The following is a 22,620-nucleotide window of genomic DNA, read 5'->3' as shown; positions in this document are numbered from 1 at the left end:
ATTGACTGCCATGTGCCATGGTCAGTTGTATCAGCAAAGAATGAAGAAAGCTTTTGATAAGAAGGTCAGGCCTCGTGTGTTCCGAGAAGGTGACCTTGTGCTCAAGAAAGTCTTGTCTTTCGCGCCCGATTCCAGGGGCAAGTGGACTCCAAACTATGAGGGTCCATATGTTGTTAAGAGAGCCTTTTCAGGCGGTGCTTTGATACTTACAACTATGGATGGGGAGGATTTCACTCGTCCTGTGAATTCAGATGCAGTCAAGAAATACTTCGCCTAAAAATAAAAACAGAATAGCTCGCTAAGTTGAAAACCCGAAAGGGCGGCTTAGGCAAAAATGAGCGTCTCGGTGGATTGAAACCCGAAAGGGCGATCCAGGAAAAAGTTAGAGACATAAAAAATGAATGTATGCATCCCGCTAGATTGAGTACCTCATCCTGGGGCAATCTAGGAAAAAATTAGGGATTTGGCAAGTAACTGCATCCTGACAAGACTGTGTTCTACAACTGTCATCCGTCAGAGATTCTTGTTCATTCGTCGTCAACCAAACCTTCGAATACATCGAACTCGGAATTGGTGGAGAAATGGTCATTATGTTCAATGTAGCCCTTTTCCAATATATATCACCAATTTCAAACTTGTAGAGATTTATGGAGTCTTGTCATTTGCGGGCTACCATTCCATCAAATGAATTTGAGCTTTTATCCAATTATTTGCACTCTTATTTGTTTCTATTCAACAAATGTTTTGCATGTTTTAATTGAGAAAATATCATTGTTTTAAACAAACAAATTTTTCACAAATTGTTTTTTAACAAGGTGAACATTCACAATGATGAAAGGATACTTAAGGGATTCTCAGTGCTCTCCCAAGGGTGACATGATTTCCAATAGGGTAAGACATTCGTTCATATCCCTGGCATGACTGTATCCTCTTATCCAGAATATTTTGTTGTGATTTATCTCCCGAGCATCTGCTTGTGGAGGTTATTCACCTCCCCTCTCTTCAGCAGAGCAGTGGTCTTCCCTCCTCAGTAGAAGTATCCTCTTTGGAAAGTTCGGTGTTTGGTGGTTGATCCCCAGTATTCCTTCACTTCCTCGGATAAATCCCCAGTAGAGTTATTGGTGTGGTGGATTTTATTCGTAATGGTTCATCCCCAGCGGAGTTGTTGGTATGTTGGATCTTATCTGTGATGATGTTATTTTCCTCAGATAGATCCCCAGCGGAGTTGTTGGTGTGTTGGATCTTATCTATGATGATGTTATCCCCTGCAGAGATATTGCTGTTTCCTGGCATCGCTGATTCCCCAGTAGAGTTGTTTGTGTGGCAAATTCTACTTGTGCGATCTTTTCTCCTCAGTAGGTGTGATTTCCTTGGTGAGTTTGGTACTTGGTGTTGAATCACATGATTCCCCTTATCTCCCTCAGATGGATTTCCCAGTAGAGTTTCTTTTGTGGCAGTTTCTACCTGTGCAATGAATTTTTTTTCTCAGCTGAGACTGATGATTCATCCCTGCAGAGATGTTGTTATCTCTGATCCCCGGCAGATTTGATATTCTCCGGTGATCCTGGCTTTCTCTCTTGAGATGTAGTACCGGGTGGTTGATTCCTGGACCTGTGTGTTAGATATGTCTGTTTGTCAGCATTCATCAAACATAAATCACATATATACATGCATAATTATAACATTCAGATATTCATGTTGCATTCTTTGCCATATATCATTGTTTGTTGTCTCCTGCTATGTGGTGATATATCTTTCCCCAAGCAGATGTGTGTCTGATCTCTCAATATAGAGTCAGCCCCATAAGCAGAAAGTGTTTATCTTTCCTGCCATTTCCCCACTGAGTTATATCCTCGTGGACGACGGTTGTTTCCGCTTCCTCCCAACACATATATTGAGATGGGTTTCCCTATTGAGTTATATCCTCATTAGGATGAGTCTTGATTCAGTTTGCCTTTTTGGTTTGATCCTAAATTGGCCTCTCGTGACTGTCTCGGGTGTTTCCCTGTGGTAAATGAATAATTGCTCAGTAATCGAGTAGTTGTAAATCCCATTTTTTCCTCCCCAACGGAGTCTGTGGTTTTCTACCCTTATACCGGTAGTTGTAAATCCTACTTTCTTCCCCTAGCGGAGTTTGTGGTTTTCTACCCTTATACCGGTAGTTGTAAACCCTTTGTTCCTTCCCTTCATAGAGTTAACCATTGTTGTTCATCCTAGTTAATAACGATTACTTTTCCGTGGTTTACTACCCAGTATCCGATAGATATAATTCCCTCCTTGATGGTTATCTTCATCCAGTATTCGATGTTGATATTCCCTCTTTTTCCTGGATATTTGCCTTGTGCTCACAATTTATCCCCTGCGAGTCATCTTTCGTCTACCCTGTTGTTGTTGGTGACAATTGTTTCTCTCCTGAATTGGTCATCATTATATACCTAATTTTGGTATCCCGATGCCTTTTCTCTTTCGGTTGATTTATCCTTTATTAACCCAGTAACCGGTTGTGGATAATCTTCCATGCGAGTATACTATCTACGTTCTGACGGTAATAGATAATATATCTCATGCACTCTCTGGTCGAAGCCTTTTGTCCTTCCCCAGTTGAGTAGGATTCGTATTCCCGTTGCGGAATCGAATGTCCATCCTATAAGTCGAGTTTGCTTTTTCAACCCTCCTTTCGGATGATGAGTGTCTTGGGAATAAACCCCAATTCACGCTTCGGTTGATTTATCCTTTATTAACCCAGTAAGCGGTTGTGGATAATCTTCCATGCGAGTATATTATGTACGTTTTGACGGAAATAGATAATATATCTCATGCACTCTCTAGTCGAAGCCTTTTGTCCTTCCCCGATCGAGTAAGATTCGTATTCCCTTTGCGGAATCGAATGTCCATCCTGTAAGTCGAGTTTGCTTTTTCAGCCCTCCTTTTTGGATGATGAGTGTCTTGGGAATAAACCCCAATTCACGCCTCGGATGATTTATCCTTTATTAAACCAGTAACCGGTTGTGGATAATCTTCCATGCGAGTATATTATCTATGTTTTGACGGAAATAGACAATATATCTCATGCACTCTTCGGTCGACGTCTTTTGTTCTTCCCCAGTCGAGTAAGATTCGTATTCCCTTTGCGGAATCGAATGTCCATCCTGTAAGTCGAGTTTGCTTTTTCAGCCCTCCTTTTGGATGATGAGTGTCTTGGGAATAAACCCCAATTCATGCCTCGGTCGATTCATCCTTTATTAACCCAGTAACCGGTTGTGGATAATCTTCCATGCGAGTATATTATCTACATTTTGACGGCAATAGATAATATATCTCATGCACTCTTTGGTCGAAGCCTTCTGTCCTTCCCCAGTTGAGTAAGATTCGTATTCCCTTTGCGGAATCGAATGTCCATCCTGTAAGTCGAGTTTGCTTTTTCAACCCTCCTTTCGGATGATGAGTGTCTTGGGAATAAACCCCAATTCACGCCTCGGTCGATTTATCCTTTATTAACCCAGTAACCGGTTGTGGATAATCTTCCATGCGAGTATATTATCTACGTTTTGACGGCAATAGATAATATATCTCATGCACTTTTTGGTCGAAGCCTTCTGTCCTTCCCCATTCGAGTAAGATTCGTATTCCCTTTGAGGAATCGAATGTCCATCCTTTAAGTCAAGTTTGCTTTTTCAGCCCTCCTTTCGGATGATGAGTGTTTTGGGAATATTCCCCAATTCACGCTTTGGTTGGTCACCTATTATATGCCCAGTAATCGGTATCCCTGGTGTTCCTTCCTTCTGCTCCCTATTATGACCTTGGTCCCCTGTGGAGTCAGATTTTCCTGAGTTGAGATATACCTTTTTTAGGTCTTCCTCAAATGATTTGGTTGATTGATATCTCTCACCCTTGTACCGGTCTTAGATATTCATTCTTCCCGAGCCTGTTGTTCCCTCACCCTGATAACGGTGATCAGATCACATTGTCTCTTTGAGCTTGTTACCCAGTAACCGGTAACACCTCATTTTGCTGCTCCCCCAGGAGAGTCTTTTTTAAGACATCCCCAGCAAAGTCCCTTAGTGGATTGTTTTGTTCGGATTTTTATCCGAAGTATCCATTGCGGATAGTTTTGTTGTGTTGGCATATTCCCCAATACATGCATTTTCCCCGGCAGGGAGGTTTTGTTCAAATCTTCCCCAGCCTGAGTCCGGATTTTTATCTGAAGTATCCATTGCGGATATATTTGCTGTGTTGGCATATTCCCCAATACACGCATCTTTGAGTCAGCTTGAGTCTTTCCAATGGATTTAGTCCCTTTGGAAACTCTTTTCCCCAGTGTCAAGTCGTGACTTGCTCACGCAGTTTCAGTCCTTTACTCCCCAAGTTTTGAGTCGTGCCCTGCTCACGCATTCCTTTTCTATCCCCATGAGAGTCCCTGGTAGAGTCTTTGTTCCCTAGTGAGTGTATTACTCATATGGATTGTCAAATTCTCCCGATGTCTTTTCTTCTTTGTGGACACATATCCCCACAAAGTTTTGTTTGTTTTGCATACATACATTTGCATTATGAGGTCTCTTAGGGACCAAAATTTGTCTCTTTGTTATTATTTAAGCCCATTCTACCTCGTCGAGACTAAGATTTTAACCTTCACTTCTCCGACTAGAATGACCTTAAATAGGGGCATCTGTAAGACCCCAATTTTGTCCCTAAGATCCCTCATGGCATCATAGCATTGCATTGCATAGCCTCAAGGATCTTTGAGCATCTTGGCTCCCTTTCCCTTTGGGTAGGGATCTCTTGTGAGTGGCTTGAGATCACCAGGCATGCTTGAATTGTATATCATTGCTTTTCTTGTTTTATTCACTAACCAAAAGCACAAAAATATGTCATTTACATCTTTTGTTGTAGCTCAGGCAATCATCAGGTCAAGAGCTTCAAGAGGATCTTTTGTGCAAGAGATGAGGTTTTCCTTGAGATGAGGACCACATGATCATTATATGAACTTACGTGAGCTAGGGTTTCATTTTGAATCAATTTCCCCAAGTGGTAGAGGCTCAAGTTCATCCAGACATTTCAAGGTCATCTGAGGATCAAAAAGTCAACTGTGCAGTCAACCGAGGGCTATGAGGTGGGGAAATGAGTTGATACACCTCAATCATGTTCAAATAAGGCCTATTCTTCATTCTAACCATCCATCTTGAAGATTCAAAGGTCATGGCAAAAGTTACTAAAAACAGAAAATGACCTCTAATTCAAAGTTTCCAAATTTGGCAAGTTTTTAGTCAACATTCAACTTGACTTGTCAACATCAAAGAAGTTTCAAATGGATTTTTGGTGAACATGAAAGTTGTAGATCTTTGTCTCCCCTTTCCAAAATTTCTTAATTCATGTCCATATGATGATTGGTTGAGAAGTTATGGCCATTTGATCACAAGGTGTGCATGGAAATTCAAAATGGCCTAACTTTTGATACAAAGCTCCAATTTGGTCCATTCTTTTTGCAAAATGCTCCTCTTGATCAAGATATCTCAAAATAGCCATTGACATGCATGGGAAAAGTGTGTATGCTCATCATTTGTCATGTGATAATTTTGGAGGGAATTTCCATAATTCAAAATTGGCTTATGATACAAGCAAAATACCAAGTCCATGATGATCCTTGTTTGATTTGGAGTGAATTCAGACCCTTGCATGAGCATGTGCACGTGTGTTTTGGCCATAATGAGCTCATTTGCAATTTTGCAAGATATTCCAATTCTCACTAATCATGATTAAACAAAGGCTAATTTGGATTTCATTGTGATTAGCATGGAGTATAAAAGCCAAACCCTAATCTCAATTGCCATAACAACCATTTTTCAGATCTGAATTTTCAAGTTCCCTCCATTTTTCTCTCTCTTCGAATCTTGGATTCTTCACACAAATACCAAAAATTTCTTGCATATTCTTGATCATCATCATTCATTGATCAAGAATCATCATCTGTTTGGATCAATTGAGCAAGAATTCGTGCAGTTCATGTGAAATCTCATGTTGATGGAATTTGAAATTTGAAGTAGATCTAGGTGGTTTCAACTGATTCTTTTTGCTTAAAACTTCAAGGTAAGGAAAATAGAGTAGATTTGGAGCATATGAGCACTTGAGGACACGAATTCAGAAGCTTCAAGTTCAAGGTGACTCAAAATCGATCCTCTCTTTTTGCTGTTTTAAGGCCATAGATTTGTAGATCTCACTTAGCAGAGCTTGTACATGTGTTTAGATCTTGATTTGGTTGAGTATTGTGCATGTTATGTGAACTGGAATTTTTGCTCATGAAAATGTTTTCGTTCGATCCGTGCAATCTAGGAAGAATTAGGTTAAATTGAATTAATATTTGGATTGTGCATTGCAAGAGGTTTCGAATGGTGTATGATTTATGCATTTCTGGAAAATTTTGGTCTGGAACTCCGCAGGAGATGGCCGGAGAAGACGACCGGAGCTACAGCTCCGGCGTCTGGTTTTGCTAGGGTTTAGTCCTTGCTGGCTGCCATGTGTACGCCACGTTTGCCTTGCGTGTAGGATCGATTGGTAGAGATTGCATTGACTGGCCACGCGTTTTGGTTGAATGTTGAATGTGCTGATGACGCGTTTAATGAAACGCATCGTTTCATTTAGTTGTGTTGGCTGCCATGTGTGCGCCTTCGTGTGTGCTTGCTTGGACGTTTGTTTGGCTGATATTTGTTTGACTCGCCATGCGTACCGTTTGACTGATGATGTGTGTTGCTGACTCAATTAATGAAGCTGTGCGTTTTGTTGTTTTAAATGAGGACCGTTTGATTACATTGGGCGCCTCATCTGATGGCTGTGATTTATTCTGGCTTTATTTCAAATATTTGTTTCCCTCCATATTTCTTTTGTTATTCCAATTATTTTGCTCATCTTTGAAAAATCATAAAAAATAGAAAAATGATCCAAATTAACTCCAATTATTTTTCATAGTTCTGTTTTGATGTCTAGTTCTTTTTGATAATATTTTAATGATTTGTTGATGTCTGATTTTTAATGTGTGAATTTTTTGATCCATGACATGCTATTTTGATATGTTGTGTTCAATGCTTTGTGAAATCTTCATCTTTGATCCAACTGATCTGATTTTTTGTATGCTTGATCTTCACTCATGATATGATTTTTTGAGCACTGGTTTGAATTTTTTCTCATATGCTATCATTGTTTTTGACACATGAAGATGTGTGTGACAATTTGTGTCACATTTTTTACATTCAATTTGTGCATTTTTGTTCACCTATCATTTAAACTTTTCTGGATTTGATTTTTTGCATATTGTTTGTTCATAACATGAGAGCTTGCATAAAAAAATCTCAAGGTCATTGCATGCATTTCTGTTTTGATTTGAATTTTCTAAATGGGAAGTTCATTTTGTGCACATTTTATGATCATTGCATTACATGAGCCATTTGAGATATTTGCTTGTTGAATTGATGCTGGTCCTTTTTAGGACATTTTGTGGATTGTTTGAATGTGCATTATGTGGAAGATTGAGTTCTGTTTTGGTCATTTGGTTTGGTTTTGAAGTTAGTCTTTGTACTAGTGTTTTGTGCATAAACTAATTGTGCTTTGTGTTTCAGGTTTGGACATTTAGCATTGATGGTTGATTTGTTCTCACTTTGTGAGATGCAAATGATTTGAGTACTAACATATGTTTGTTTTGTAGGTTCTAATTGATGTGCTTGAGCATTGTTCATTGGATTGTGTAATTGTTGGAAAGTTCCACTGTTTGTCTGTTGGTTTATGACTGAAGTATTAACTGTTTAGCTTTTGTACAGGTACCTTAGTTTCTTGCTTTTAGCTCTTGCTTGAGCTTTGGATTGTGGTTTATACACCACTTAGGTAGTTATCTTCTTACTCCATGTAGTCTGGAAGTCCTGACACCTTTTTGGCTGGCATTTTGCTGGCAAGTCCTCCTTAAGAGGCTCTGTTTGTGTTTGTTTACAATTGTGCTAAAGACCTTTAAGATGAGGTATGTACTACTTGATAAGACCTCCAAGAGTTGAGGCAATTGACGGATAGAAGGGATTAGTAGCCAATCCCCCGTTATTCAGTGAGTCGTTCATTATGCTCACACTACATGCTGATGCTTTTGAACATGTACCCAAGATCTTTGTCCAGTGTTTGTCAAGTGGAATAGGATCTCACTTTCTAGATCCCCACGCTTTCTTTATCATGAGCTCACCCCGGCCAGGGTTAAGAGCATGAGGTCTCATCCTCATTTCCATTTTGATCAGCTTCACCCTAACTTTCAATGTTAGTGGTTAAGAGCTACAACTTACCCTTGTACAGTTTGGCTTGTTTGTCGAGGTTGACATGACCCCTCTTGACTAAAGCCTACCCTTTTGTTTGAGCCTCTTGTATGTATATAGTGTGTGATGATTGTTTGCTTGTGAAATTTTGATGTGTTTGCTTTTGATGTTTTTTGTTGTTAGGAGTCGGGTGTAAGTCCATGTATTGGCATTCTGTTTCCTTTTTGTTGTTAGGAGTCGGGTGTAAGTTCATGTATTGACATTCTATTTCCTTTTATTGAGGATCTCTTTTGAGACTTGTGTGATTGCTTTTGCCTTGTGCTTGCTTATTCCAAAGGATCTTACTTGGATCATCTCTATGATCTCAAGAGAGGAACTCCTAGTGTGGTTTCATTTCATAACCATCACCTTTTGTTTTCTTCATTTGCTCCATCCTAACCTAAACCAAAAACCTTTTGTGCAAACATTTGACTCTGTTTTCAACATTAGAAACTTAAGCCTTATGCTTTTGATTTTCAAACTTTCTTTTCATAATACTCATTTTGAATTGAATCTTTAAGTCAACTTTGACCATTTTTGTACATACTTCTAATTGGTAAATATAACCCATTCAAATTTCTTTTTTGGTTCCATGTCCACTTCTTAATCAAATTTTTCATAACCTTTAGGTATTAGGTTTGAGTTATCCTTGTGGTAGATGTAATACTCACCTATGTCCTTAGTGATTGGACAATAAATCTTCCATGCTTATTATAGGGTTAACCCCTCACTAGCATGTCAAAGCTATCCTCACATGGTGGACTTGTGGTTTTTCAGGTTGAGTTTTCTCCCTTTGATAACAAAAGACCTTAAGGCTTTTGGACCAATCAATCCACTCATTTGTTTTGAGATTTTTTACCCGAACTACGAGGTTTTGATCCTAATCTTTTCATAAGAGGGTACGTAGGCAATGGGTTCATCCATCCAAACACAAAATGTAAATAACTTGTATATTCTTTTCTCATCTCTTCAATCATGTTTGCACAAATAAAAAATTTCACAAAACAATAACCTTTGCAACAAGCATGAAAAGGGATCCCTAGGAGTACCTAGGATGCTTTGGGTGCCTAACACCTTCCCATTGCATAACCAACCCCCTTACCCAGATCTTTGTTTCTTTTACTAGTTTTGTTTGTAAAACGTTTAGGTTTTTGTTCGCTTTCTAACCATTCCTTTGGATAAATAGAAGTGCGGTGGCGACTCGACTTTGTATGATTTACCTTGGATTTAGTCAATATCTCCAATGCTAACGAATACACCGCTACACCCACTGGTAGTGATTCTGGGCCATACTTTCGATAAGTTGATATGCCTCATTGTAGGGTTTATCCATCAGCGCACCACCTGCGGTGGCGTCTATTGTCGATCTTGTGTTGTACAAGAGACCGTTGTAAAAGGTATGGATGATCAACCAATCTTCTAGACCGTGATGCGGATAAAGCCTCATCATGTCTTTGTATCTCTCCCAAGCTTCAAAAAGTGATTCGTTGTCTTTTTGTTTAAACTCGTTTATTTGGGCTCTTAGCATAGCCGTTTTACTAGATAGAAAATATCGTGCTAAGAAAACTTTCTTCAACTCATTCCACATAGTGACAGAGTTGGATGGTAGAGATTGGAGCCAAGTTCTTGCTCTATCTCTTAATGAGAAAGGGAAAAGACTTAGTCTTATAGCTTCGGGGCTGACACCATTCGCTTTTACTGTGTCTGCGTATTGCAAAAACACAGACAAATGTAGGTTCGGGTCCTCCGTGGGACTACCGGAAAATTGGTTTTGCTATACAGCTGACATCAGTGAAGGTTTTAGCTTGAAATTATTTGCCTCGGTGACAGGGGTAGTGATGATGTTATGTGGTTCATCCTTCAAAGGGATAACATAGTACTTGAGAGGACAATTTTGTGGTTCTTCGGCCATCTCTGGTTGTATAACTGGTTCAGGAATATGGATACTAGGATCGGGAAGATTTTGCTTGATACGGTGTTCTTGTATCAGGTCTCGTATCCGGCGTTCTAATCTTAGATAATGCTCTGGTTCGTCGAATGGTAGCTCTAATTTCTCGCCTCGAGAGCGAGTACTTGGCATACACTCGACAAAATAGAAAGGGAAATAGATTTGCTTGCCTTAGTCTATACTGGGTAACACTGGAGTTACGATATCGACTAAATTAGTCTCTGGCAACGATGCCAAAAACTTGATCGCAACTTAGTATGTCTATAGGACTCGTGACTGCAAGTGCGTAGTCGTATCACGTAGTTTTAAAGATTATCGAACCCAAAGGACTAATAATCGAACTTACCGTTGTCTAATGTTACTATGTAAATCTAAGGCTGAGGATCTTTCTAAGAGTGGAGGGACAAAGAGAAATAACTACTAACAAAAACAAAATATTAATAAGAATATTTAATAGCGGGATATCGGTATGTAACGCATCAAACCTCGGGGATTCGATAGATAGTTGGTTTAATCTTAAAGATCAAAATATTCTTCAGTAGAAATTATTTATTTAAAAGACTTTGTCTCACACTCTCGTTTTTATTGACTGTGACAATACTTTTAAACCAGAATGTTTGGCTCCCGCTGTCTCATTATGAATTTAAAAGTAATTTTTGGAAATAAATAAAATCTAATTAATCCTAAAGCTCTATCGCTGTGTTTAGGATTAATGCCTAGTTTCAGCTATCCGGTTAAAAACTCAAACTCTCGTTCTTATTGACCGTAACCTTTGTTTGTTTTGTACTCTCGTACGAAAAACAGTTTTGAATTTAGAACAAGAAACTATAACCGGAAAATAATATTTTATAAAAGCCAACACCAATTATTTACGAATCTCGTCGTTTCGACGGTCTTTACATATCGATACCTATTGGTTTAGCCGGACATGGATTCGGGAACAAACATGATATTCAGATAATTAAGCATACGATAAGGCATAAGTAATAAAAATGCAATTAAAATAAAACCTGGAATATAAACCGGAAACTTGGAATGAATGTTGATTCTTAAATTTAAACAATGCAGACACGCTTTGACAATCAAGTACACTGTTACAATCAAATTCGGTTGCTTACCCAAAAATCACAATAGTCCCCGATGTGGAAAATTTATTGCTTTACAAGGTAAATATCTGCCTAAAAATCTAACAACAAAATCTTGCTAAAAATTGCACACCCGTCCGTGAAGACTAACGTCTCTATATATACTCTCCACTCCTCCTTAAAAGTAGCATTTAATATCTACTAGTGGGGAGCGGTTAGTTGGAAGAGTTAAAACCGGGCGTGGCGAAAAGAGTGGAGAAGAATAAGGAGGACCGGGTTGGTGGCAGCTTCCATAACCCTAATTTGGTCCACGTGGCGGGCGCCACTTCATGTGTGGTGGGCATCACATTCATGTAATATGGTGGGTGCCACCCTTCATAAACCCTTGTGGCGGGCGTCACTCTTCCAAGTATGATGGGCGCCACCCTTCCAAGTGTGGTGGGCGCCACCTTCATATTTTGCTCCATTTTCTTCCCTTTTTCTTTCCTTTTTGTTATTTTCCTCTTTGCTTGCCTAGACATCTCTTATTCGATAAATACCTGAAATAAACATAAAACACAGTGTAATACTATGGAAAATCGAATAAAAAGCAATGCATGTTAAGTCAAATATATGATACGTTTCCGCGTTATCAATGGTTCCCGTTAAGTACAACGGACATGAGGGGTGCTAATACCTTCCTCTTGCGTAATCGACTCCCGAACCCTAATTTGGTTGCGACGACCAATATCATTGTCGCTCTTTGTTGGATTTTATCGATATTTCCCCTTTCCTTTTTGGTTGCGACGACCAATATCATTGTCGCTCTTTGTTTAGTCCATCATGTGAGCGTGCAATTGATCTTCTCTAAGTCATGTTCTCATTTTTCGAGGTGCGACATGGTTGCACATTTGAAAATTTCAAATTTTCATCAAAAATCTGATTCCAACATTTTGCAACTTTAATACATCAAACATGGAAATGTTTCATGAATATACACTCTTTCAGAAGAGTATATTGCATGTATATATACTTGTGATTTAAGTTATTAAAAACAACTCTTATATACAAAACTTTTATATTTCAAAAGAGATTCTTTGATATACAACTTTTACATCTCATAATCGAAACAATTTTCTAAACTTTCAAATATGAAACGTTCTGCATGAACTTCATACATATTCATTAAACTTTCATTCATATTATTCGAAGCACTTATGTGTATATGTTTGGACTATGATCAATACAAAGAGGAAGTCAATTAATACATAATTGATTCAAGAGCTATAACTTCTATTACAAACTCAGATTTGTGTAAACCTTGTTGTTCAAGATTGTTAGAAACAAGAGAGTGAAAAAGAAAGGATTGTTTTCTTTTTTCACTTGTGTTGGTTATGTTATAAGATTGTAAGATTGGTCTTGGTTGAAGACTTATAAAAATATCTAACATAGTCAAAAATCTCTCACAAGGAGTGAGGGGACTGAATTACTCTTTGTTGGAAAGAGGAACCAGTATATATCATTGTGTTCTTTTACTTTCTGCATTTATTTTTTCAGCATATTTACTTTCATATCAATTGTCAAAAATAACAAAACCAGTGCTAACACTTCAAATCGAGAAAAGTCCAATAAATCTAATTAACCCCCCTCTTAGAGACCACACATTAACTTACGATTGACATTAGAGAGGGTTATTGGTAACTTTCTCCTTAGATGCAGAAGATGGCTTCCACAAATTGTGTTTTTAGAGATGATGCTCTAATAAAGTAATTCAAAAAGTTCTTGAGAAAGGAATGTACAAAATATATGAGAAAAAAATAATCACCAAGAAGGAAGGTTACTTGCTTTGAATACGAAGAAAAAGGACATGTTAAAAGTGAATGCCCTACACATCAAAAGAAGAATAAATTCAAGAGAAAGAAGAAGAAAAGGCTGAAGAAAGCATATGTAACATGGGATGACAATGAAATAATTTCATTTTCACATGAAGATCATGAAAACAATGCATTCATGGCTTCACATCATTCAAGTGATGAAGAACATAGGATTAATGATTCTGAAATTGATGATATTTCATGTTATGATGAATTAAAAAAATGCTTTTCATAAATTACATGATGAACTTTTGAAACTCTCTAGAAAATTTTCAAGTCAAAATAAAACTATTTTAATCTAGAAAGAAAGGCTAATAACACTCAAGTGGAGTTAGACTTAATCAAAACTTCAGCATGCAATAATTGTTCATCTTTTAAGTCTAAATATTGTTGAATTAAACCAAATAATTATTAAATTTTAAAAATGTCAAATTGATTTAGAAAATGTGTTAAGTAGTTAAAAAACTTCAAATGATAAATGTGGTCTTGGCTTTACTAACTTTGATAAACCTAGTACAAGTCAAACCATATATGTAAAGGCTACTAACAACCTTATAAAAGGAATCATGTTCTTAGACCTACTTGTTTCTATTGTAGAGAAAAATGTCATACTACTAATGCTTGCAACATAAGAAATTATGGTATACTTTATAGTGAGTATGTGTGGGTGATAAATGTGTCTAACCCAAAAGGACCCAAAGAAAATTGAGTTCCTAGATGTAACTAATTTTTTTGTAGGCACTTGAAGGTATTATGCTAGCATTGTCAAATCAAGATTGATCCTTTAAGACACGAGACCATATGATATAGTAGTTCTAAAAGTTTCATTGATTGAAAAGATATTTTGAAGAAGCATTAACATTGATATCAACTTTGACATCAAATCCTTATGAAGGAGATAAATTCTAATTTTGTGCTACCAATTTTCAATTATAAATATATCCTTTATATGTTATCACTTTGCTTTATAAATATTCTAGTTTGTCTTCTTTTTGATGATGTCAAAAGGGGGATAAATAATAGGTATTGTATTTGTTCTTGTTTATAATATTTTCAGGGGAGAAAGTTTTGAATCACAAAAGCAAGGGGGAGATATACAAGATAGGGGGAGATCCTAGTTACTGCTCAATATTTCAAAATCTTATACATTGAAACAACTCATTGATGAAAAAGTAAATTTTCAAAAAGATGTTTTGTCATCATCAAAAAGAGGGAGAATGTAAAGAAGAGTTCTTCTTGTCCTTTGTTATAGTTTTGATGAAGACAAATACATCAACAAAAATAAGTCAAAATTTAAAGACTAGAGCAATCAAGTTCAAATGATCATAAGCTTTGGAAAGTCAATGAAAGAATCAAAATGGTTGAGTATTATATATATATATATATATATATATATATATATATATATATATATATATATATATATATATATATATCAGAATTATCATGATCATTTCATCTTGTGCATGCATTCATTTTAGCATCATCTGGAACTTGTATGAAACTTAATTTTTATGTATTTTTCACTTTCATAGCAGGTGTAACCGGTTACATAAAAGTAAAAATGGTTTTTCAGAAGATTGGTTGAAAACATTCTATTTTTGGAAAATTGTGGAGTTTAAAACCATCTTAATAGCACTTTAAAACTGCCATAATTTGCACCAGTTAAAAATACCTTAGGTTTTGAAAACTTATCAGGTGTAACCAGTTACACCTTTTCTGGTAACCGGTTACACACTCGACAATTTTAAATTTTCATGAAAAACATATTCAAATGTTTTGGAACTTTCATACATCAAACATGACAATGTTTCATGAATATCCACTCTTTCAGAAGGGTATATTGCATGTATATATACCTGTGGTTTCAGTTTTTTAAGAAAACTCTTAGATACAACTTTTATATTTCAAAAGAGATTCTTGGATATACAATTTTCACATCTCAGAATCCAAAGAAGTTTCTAAACTTTCAAATATGAAACTTTCTACATGAACTTCATACATATACATTAAAGTTTCATTCATATTATTCGGAGCACTTATGTGAATATGTTTGGATTATGATCAATACAAAGAGGAAGTCAATTAATTCATAATTGATTCAAGAACTGTAACTTCTGTTACAAACTCAGATTTATGTATACCTTGTTGTCTAGGATTGTTGGAAGCAAGACAATGAAAAAGAAAAGATTATTTTCTTTTTTCACTTGTGTTGCATATGTGAGAAGATTATAGGATTGCTCTTAGTTGAATACTTGTACAAAGATATGACATAGTGAAAAATCTCACATAAGGAGTGAGGGGACTGAATTACTCTTGGTTGAAAAGAGGAACTAGTATATATCATTGTGTTCTTTTACTTTTTGCATTTATTTTTCAGCATATTTACTTTCATATCAATTCTGAAAAATAATAAAACTAGTGCTAACGCTTCAAATCGAGAAAAGTCCAATAAATCTAATTCATCCTCCTCTTAGAGACTGCACAGAAGCTTACAAGTTGTAAGTTACGAATAAGCCTAAGATGGGGCGGGGGTGAATTAGGTCTTTTATAAATTTATCCTATTTTTGTGAATATTGGCTCTATCTTTTTTTATTAGGTTAGGCAATGAAAGCGGTAAACTGCAGAAATTAAAGAACACCGGGAATTATTTTGGTTCCCTTTACAATCCGAGAGTACTCCAGTCCCCTTACAACATGCAAGAGATTTTACTATAGTTAGATATTACTAAATAAGACTCTAACCAAGTTATTAAGAATAATCCTCTTTAAACTTGTTCCACACGAAAAGAAAACAATCCTCCTTTTTCTTGAACCTTATCTCCAATAATCCTGGATGATAAGTTACCACACCTAATATCAAAGAATCCTTCATAATTAGGAATTTATAACACAACAATAATTTGTATGAGAAGTAAGTTTGTATAATGGTCAAGATTTAATCAAATGACTAAAATCTTATTCTCTTTCAAAATATGAAGATTCAAGAACAAACACTCTCTAAGTGCTCAAAGATACTTTGTTGAATATGATATAAAAATGTATTTCAAAAAGTATCTTAGTATAAAAGTTTTGTTGAAAATTATGGGGAGAGAGATTTTATGATTAGTTTGAAAGATGTGAGTGAAAAATGAAATTTTGAAATGTATTTATAGTGATGAAAGAATCCCTTCAAAATTCATTGCAGTGATTAGAGAAATTCTGAAAAATCATTAGTGAAAAGATATGAAGGTTTCCATAAAGAGATATGATGAAATTGTGTAATGAAACTAAGCATTTTTCAGAATTTACATAACGGGAATCGATTGTAGTAAAATGACAATCCATTGTTCCAGGCTCAACGTTTAAATTTCTTTGAAAAATTGTCTTGCGACAATCGATTATACCAGGATGACAATCAATTGTCATACCCAGAAAACACAATTTCAAAACTGGCAATGGTAAATGCAACTTTGATGCAACCGATTGTGACCAGAGGGAAATCGATTGTAATGCTTTGAAAATTGAAAAATTGCCTATGAAAAGGATTCAAAGTACTCCAACATCTAGAGATTCATCAAAGATAATAAATGAACTTTAAAAATCACTTTAACATGGTTCAAAAGATGAAATAGTTTTCTCAATGCATGAATAAAACTTGAGCACTGAGATTATATAAGACAATAGAGGTCAAGTCTTTAAAATATTTTCTTGCTCCTTCTTTGATAATGTCATTATAGAGCTTGTCTTCGTCAAAATAAGTTGGAAGCTTCGTCTTCACAATCTCCCCCTATTTGTTGATGACAACCATGAAATTTTGAGAAGCATAATCTTTAAAGCATGCCCATGACATAGATCCCTTCATATTTGATTAAGTGCATAAATAAGTTGCCCCTTAACCTTATGTCCCAATGCTTGAGAGAAACTCCCCCTAAATTTTTCATTTCTTTCTTGATATGCTTATATGAGTTCAGTGAATGTATTCAGATGAAATTTTCAAGGTTCTTGACTTGATTAAATGTCATTTTTCTTAGAATACCAAGATCTCTTCTGATTTTATAAAATATGTCTCTTAGAAGCGGATTTGCGAAGATATCTACTTGTTGATTCTGGGTATCAATGAAGGAAATTTCAATGTCGCCTTTTAGAACATGATCCCTTAAGAAGTGATATTGGTATGCATGCTTAGATTCTTTGAGATATTGATTTCACTAGTGTTGTCACACTTGAGAGATATGCTTCCTAAAATCACACCATAGTCATGAAGTTGTTGTTTTAACCAAAGTATTTGAGCACGACAACTACTGGCGGCAATATATTATGCTTATGCAGTGCTGAGAGCCACATTTGCTTGATTTTTTCATGACCAAGAAACTAGAGCATTGCCAAAAATGTGATATGTTCCACTTGTGCTTTTTCTATTTGTCTTGCATCGTACATAATCTACATCAAAGAAACCAACAAGACTACATACACTACCATTAGAGTACCATAAGCTGACATTGGATGTCCCTTTGAGATACTTCATTATCCTCTTCATAACAGTGAGATGAGAGTCCTTTGGACAAGCTTGAAATCGTGCACATAAACATACACTAAACATAGTATCAGGTCGACTAACTATTAGATATAGTAAAGAGCCAATCATACCTCGATATAAATTGGTATTTTGGATTCTTCATGATCAAGATATATGCCGAATCCCATTGGAGTTGATATATCTTTGCAAGTATCCATGTCAAATCTTTTGATAAGATTTTTGAAATACTGAGATTGATTTATGAATATCCCATTATTTGTTTGTTTAATTTTCAACCCTAGGAAGTAGTTCAACTTACCCATCACGGACATTTCAAATTCTCCTTGCATGATTGATGAGAATTCTTCATATAAAGATTCATTTGTGGATCCAAATATGATTTCCTCTACATAAATTTTCACTAAGATAGTATGATGGTTAATTCTTTTGATAAAGAGGGTAATATCAACTTTACCTTTTTCGAAACCTTGTTCGCAAAGAAAATTACTTAACTTATCATACCAAGGTCTTGGTTCTTGCTTCAATCTGTACAAATCCTTTTTGAGTTTGTACAAATGATCAGGATGTTTGAAGTCTTCAAATATTGGAGGTTGACTTACATAAACTTCTTCAAGTATGTATCTATTTAGGAAAACGCTTTTGACGTCCATTTGGTGCAACTTTTGGTCTAGGAACTAAATCCCAAACTTGATTTCTTTCAAATTGATTTAGTTCCTCTTGCATAGCTCGAATCCATTGGTCATAATCTAAGGCATCTTTGAATTTAGTAGGTTCAATTTGAGAAATAAATCCATATTATGACAAGCATCTTTAAGATTTAAACGAGTAGATACTCCCTGATTTATGTCTCTAATAACTTTGTCAATAGGATGATCTCTATGTGTTCTCCATTCTTGAGGAAGATCCTTTTTATTTGACTCTTGTTGGATTGATTCCTTTTTGTGTTCCAAATGATCATCTTTTTTAACTATAGTAGCATCTTCCATAGGAACTTCTAAAATATCATCATCATCATAAACAACTATATCCTCCTTAGATGTGTTACATCCATCAAAGTAAATATGCATTGATTATTCTATAGTTAAATTTATTTTATTATAAATCCTATATGATTTACTAGTAGGATAATAGCCTAGAAAAATATCTTCGTCGGACTTCTCGTCAAACTTACCGAGATTGTGTTTGTCATTGTTTAGGACAAAGCACTTGCATCCAAATATGTGAAAGTGAGCAATGTTTAGCTTTCTTCCCTTGAAGAGTTTATATGGATTCTTTTCAAAATTGGTCTTATAATAACTTGATTACTTACATAGCATGTCGTGGTTACCGCGTCCGCCCAAAAATATTTTGGTAGATTTGAGTCACTAAGCATTATTCTTGTAAGTTCTACCAGATATCGATACTTTCTTTCCATCACTCCATTTTTTATGGAGTCCTTGGTGCTGAAAAAATGTGGAAGATCCCATGTTCTTCAAAAACTCCTCAAATGGTGCATTTTGGAACTCTCCACCATGATCGCTTATTATGGAAGCAATTTTTAGAGATTTTTCATTTTCTTTGCATACTTCTTTAATGCTTTGAATGCATCACTTTTCTGTACAAAAAAGAATGTCTAAGAATATAAAAAGAAATCATCAACAATAACTAAAGCATATACATTACCTCTGAAGCTTCTCGTTTTTAATGGACCAAACAAATCCATATACAACAATTGTAGTGGCCTTGAAGTAGTCACCATATTCTCGGGTTTGAAAGTAAATTTGGTTTGTTTTCCATTTTGACATGCATCACATAATTTATCATTGACAAGCCTTATCTTAGGTAAACTAATGAAAAGATCATGCTTGACTAGTTTGTTTAAATGTTCCATATGAATATGAGTAACTCTTTTATGCCATAGCCATGAGTCACTGTTTTTACAAAGAGACATTTTACTTTCAACGATAAATCATCTAAGGAAATCATGAAAATATTATTAATTCTCTTACCTTTAAGTTTTACCTCATGAGTGGCTTCATCTTCAATCAAGTATCATCCTTGGTGAACTTGATCTTGAAGCCTTTGCCGCAAAGTTAGCTTATACTAAGAAGATTGTGCTTTAGTCCTTTAACATAAATAACATCTTCAATGGATGTGAAGGGTGGTACTCCAACTTTGTCTATGCCAAGAATATTTCCTTTGTTATTGTCTCCATAAGTGACATATCTCTTGACCATAAGCACTAGATTTTAAAATTTGTTGATATCTCCCGTCATATGCTTAGAACAACCACTATCGAGATACCATAGATTTGTAGTGGTTTTCAAGCATACCTCTTCATTTTCATCATAGGAATGGTGTGAAGCTATCAAAATAAGATTTTAACATTCGTCACTTTCCAAGTCAGATGATGAACTTATTTCATTATCTTCCCAAGCAACGTAGGCTCTTTTAGATTTGGACTCTTTTCTACTTTTGAAGTCGTTCTTGTTGGTGAGTTTTGGAAAATTCGTCTTTATGTGTTTGGCTTCCCACATTCATAGCAAGTGACAATTGGTGTAGAAGTGGAAGCATCCTTTTTCTTAAAAAGATTCTTTCTTTTTCCATAATTTAAGGATTTATCATTATTACCAAAAAACTTACCAAGACTTTTTACAAGGAGCTTGAAGTTTTCATCTTCTTCTAGAGCATCATATTCTTGTTCTTCTTTTGAGACAACTTTAAAAGCAATGCCTTTAGATTTCTTCTCTTGATTCTCATTCTTTTCAAGTATCCCGAGTTCAAGTTCATACTCTTGAAGTTTTCCGAACAAGGATGTAGAAGTCAAGATAGAAAGACTTTTCTTTTCCGATATTACCGTCACTTTGGTTGTCATTCCCTGGTTAAAGACCTAAGCACTTTAAGATTAAGATCATAGTTAGTAAAGTCTTACTAAGAGCAATAAAGTGATTTTTCAAATGTACAAATCTCTTTTGTAATGCGACGATGGATTCTCCGGGCTACACTATGAACATATCGTACTCTTGACTTAAGGTATTCAATCGGGATATTTTTACTTCAACAGTTACTTCATGAGTTTATACTAGTGTATCCCATATTTCCTTTGCGGTTGCACATTGAGAAACATGAAAAAAATCATTTGTGCTAAGAGCACTTTGGAGTATGTTGATTTCTTTCTTGTTGTAAAGTACATTTTTTTATCATCATCGTCCCATGAACTCTTAATCTTTGGTTTCCTAACTCCATTGACAACACTTGTGCGAAGAAACAAACCATTCTCCACAGCATCCCAAATTTCATCTCCTTGTGCTTCTAAATGAGCCTTCATGCGAATTTTCCAAAAGTTGAAATATTCACCAGAAAATAGTGGAGGTTTATTACTGCTGCCACCATGTTTAAAAATAGGATTTGGACTTGCGGAAGCCATTATGGATCTTTTCGGAACAGGTTGTCTATAACCTGCTCTGATACCGATTGATACCACTAAATATCGAGGTATGATTAGATCTTTAGTATATCTAACAGTTAGTCGACCTGATATTATGTTTAGTGTATGTTTATGTGCACGATTTCAAGCTTATCCAAAGGATTGCTTTTCGTCAAAATCGGAAAGCGATGAGTGCTCTAACCTTTCACTAATAGCAACACATGAATTTAACGATGAAAAAGAAAAGGTATGTATTGAAACACCTTCTATCGATGATAATGCTCAAAATGATATAAATATTCTACTCGATGAATGTAAAACTCTATAGAAAACCATGTCAACTCAAAAGAAACAAATTGTATCCCTTGAAGAGAAAGTTGACACCGTGTATAAAGAATTTTAAATTAAAAAACAAAATTATTTTGAAAAAGAAAAAAAGGGTATTGCATGCAAAGAGTGTGAATCACTTCCCTTCCAAATTGTCCAATTGAAAAGAGTTTTAGAAAGATATGAAAAAGGAAAAATTGGATTGGATGATGTTCTTAGCCATCAATGATACTCCAATGACAAAAGTGGACTTAGTTACTCTAAATTTCATAAACCAAGTTCTAGTAAAACTATCTTTGTTAAGGCTAGTGATCAACCAATACAAGAGAAAGTGAACAAAGTGCATCATGTGCATCATCATCCTAAGAAGAGGAATATTCGAAAGAAAACTTACGTTCCTAAATAAGAGTAACTTTGTTCCAACATGCTTTTATTGTGATATAGTTGGTCACACACCTAATACTTGATATGTAAGGAACTTTAGTGTTGTAAGTGGGAATTATGTGTGGCTTGAGAAAGATACTAACTATGAAGGACCTAAAGCACATTGGGTACCAAATTTTTTTTTGTAGGTTTGCTTGAAGACCACTTCAAATCTTTGGTATCTTGATAATTATTATTCTAAGCATATGTCGGGAGAAATCAATAAATTTTTAAATTTTATGCTTAAAGCCAATGGATATGTCACTTACGGAGACAACAACAAAGGAAAAATTCTTGGCATATGCAAAGTTGGAGCACCACCTTTCACATCCTTTGAAGATATTCTTTATGTTGAAGGACTAAAGTACAATCTTCTAAGTATAAGCTAACTTTGCGACAAAGGCTTCAAGATCAAGTTCACCAAGGAAGAATGCTTGATTGAAGATGAAACCATTCATGACGTAAACTATGTGATGCTTGTAAAAAAGGAAAACAAACCACATAAACTTTCATATATCAATTAAGGTACATGCTATCTTACATAATTTTCGAGTTAATTCATAATTTCATTTGTGAATTATTCCTTCTATTTTTATTCTTCATAATTAAGCATGTGGTATGTGTTCACACATGTAGTTTCTGTTTTTTTTGTATGTACATCAAATTTCAATCTTTTTCCCCATCCTTTTTTTATAATGACAAAGAGGGAGAAGATATACGTGTATCTATATCCTTGTCTCTA

At 35.5% G+C, this 22,620-nt stretch overlaps 1 non-coding gene across 1 annotated transcript; it reads left to right on the top strand.

The window, feature by feature from the left end:
* The first annotated feature begins 9,739 nt into the window (after positions 1–9,739).
* LOC127109528 (small nucleolar RNA R71) lies at positions 9,740–9,846 on the top strand. The gene has a single exon (XR_007796804.1). It is a non-coding gene; the product is annotated as a small nucleolar RNA R71 (small nucleolar RNA).
* The last annotated feature ends 12,774 nt before the right edge of the window (positions 9,847–22,620 follow it).

Source organism: Lathyrus oleraceus, chromosome 7 (genome assembly GCF_024323335.1).
Source record: "Lathyrus oleraceus cultivar Zhongwan6 chromosome 7, CAAS_Psat_ZW6_1.0, whole genome shotgun sequence".
Classification (NCBI taxonomy): Eukaryota; Viridiplantae; Streptophyta; class Magnoliopsida; order Fabales; family Fabaceae; genus Lathyrus; species Lathyrus oleraceus.
This window is presented reverse-complemented; position numbering and strand designations above follow the sequence as displayed.